General features: G+C 70.8%; 1 long non-coding RNA gene across 1 annotated transcript; it reads left to right on the forward strand.

The window, feature by feature from the left end:
• LOC114072718 lies at positions 1-781 on the forward strand. Its single transcript, XR_003574224.1, has 3 exons — positions 1-36; positions 441-529; positions 617-781. It is a non-coding gene; the product is annotated as an uncharacterized LOC114072718 (long non-coding RNA).
• The last annotated feature ends 1,225 nt before the right edge of the window (positions 782-2,006 follow it).

The following is a 2,006-nucleotide window of genomic DNA, read 5'->3' on the forward strand; positions in this document are numbered from 1 at the left end:
CCGACTGCATCGGCGTCTACTGCAACTTCCACGAAGGTGGGTGGGCTTGGGGGGGGTGGGCACGGGGGTGTCCCACCACTGTGGGCATCAGCACCACCACCATGGGGACCAGTGTGGGCACTGTGGGCATTGCCACCACCACAACGGGCACCAGGAAGATCACGGTGGGCATTGCCACCACCGTGGGCATTGCCACCACCACGGCCACCAGCGCGCCCACCGCGGGCACCAGAGTGTTCACTCTGGCCAAGACCACCCCCGCGAGCACCAACATGTCCACCACGGGCACTGCCAGCCCCGCAGCCACCCATGTGGCCACCGGAGTGCCCACCGTGGCCACCAGTGTGACCACCACGGCCGTTGCCACCACCGCGGGCGCCGTGCCGGGGCTCTGCCGTCTCCGTGCCCACCCTGTGCCCCCCTCCCCTGTCCCCCAACAGGCTTTCTGTCCTTCTACAACGCCCGGACCAAGCAGCTGCTCCACACCTTCAAGGCCAAGTTCACGCAGCCCGTGCTGCCAGCCTTCATGGTAGGGGGTGGGCAGGGCAGGGCAGGGCAGGGCTGTGTCCCCCCAAAACCCCCCACAGCCCCTCACAGCCCCTCCCTGTGCCCACAGGTGTGGTGTGGCAGCTTCCAGGTGACCTCGGGCCTGCAGGTGCCCAGCGCCGTGCGGTGCCTGCAGAAGAGGAACAGCACTGCCAGCAGCTCCAGCCTGCCCTGAGAGCCGTGCCCCCTCCACGGGCACCCCCCTCCCCCAGGGCACGAGCACTGAATGTACCCCCAGACACGCCCCAGGCACCCCCAGAGCGCTGTGCCAGCCCCCCCTCTCCCCACTCTGTGCCCCCCCTACCCCCCCTTCCTGCCACTGAGAGCTGCTTTGGCCTGAATAAATCGGGATGTAGGAGTGACCTGGGCGTGGGGAGGGGCACGGGGGGGGAGGGGGGCGAGATTGGGGTGGGGGGTGGCACCCCCAGGGCACCTGGAGACACGAGGGGGCTCAGCGGGGCACGGGGTTCTCTCCCAGGGGGTCTCTCAGAGCTCCCAGTGCCAGGGTCTCATCCTGGGGGTGCCCACCCCGAGGGGGTCCTGGCCCAGGGGTGTCTCTGGGCTGCCAATCTTGGGGTCCCACCTTGGAGTCCCAGAAATCCCGGCCTGGGAAGGCCCCTCCAGTCCCACCCAAAGGTTCTTGTCCTGGGGGGTCTCACCCTGAGGGGGGTCCCAGACAAGGGGGTCCCACCTTGGGGTGCCCAACCAGAGGGGGTTCAGCCTGGGGGTGTCTCCAGCCTCGGGGAGAGGATCCGACCTGGGGGAATCTCGAGAGTCCCCGCCAGGACAGCCCACCCGGGGGTCCCAGTCCCGGGGGTCCTGCCCGGAGGACCCCCCCGTACATCGTAGTCGCGGGACCCCCCCGGAGAAGGCGAGTGTGAGCCCCAACAGCCCGGCCCACCCCCTCCGGTAACCCTGCGGGGAGGGACCGGGAACCGGCACTGGGAACCGGCACCGGGAAAGAACACCGACACCGGCAACTGGGAACCAGGAACCGACACCGGCAACTGGGAACCGGGAACCGGCACCGGGAACTGGGAACCGGGAACCGGCACCGGGCACGGGGGCGGCCCCGGGGGGGATCCGGGAGGGTCGGTCCCAGGGTGGGACAGTGCCCGGGGATAGCGGAGTCAGTGCCGGCAATCGGTGCTGGGTCCCTGGGTGTCTGTCCAGGGGATACCGGGATTAGGGCAGAGGATCCGGGGTGGGGGGGGCGTTCAGTGCCCCGGTACCCCCCGATCTCCCCCGGTGTGTCCCCCCCCCCCGGGCGGCGCGGTGGGTTGCGTGGCTGTGTGTCCATCCCACCTCCTCTCTCCCGTGTTGTCCCCCCTCCCCCCGTGCCAGTGTCCCCTCACCCCCCCCGACCCCCCCCCGGGAGGGGCGGGGCCGCCCCATCGTCACGTGTCGCTGTCGCCGCCGCCGCCGCGCGCGCCGGGGGGACAGGCGGGAGCGGCGGGAGC

Source organism: Empidonax traillii, unplaced genomic scaffold (genome assembly GCF_003031625.1).
Source record: "Empidonax traillii isolate 1590-97213 ecotype Southwest subspecies unplaced genomic scaffold, ASM303162v1 scaffold3769:size20603, whole genome shotgun sequence".
NCBI lineage: Eukaryota > Metazoa > Chordata > Aves > Passeriformes > Tyrannidae > Empidonax > Empidonax traillii.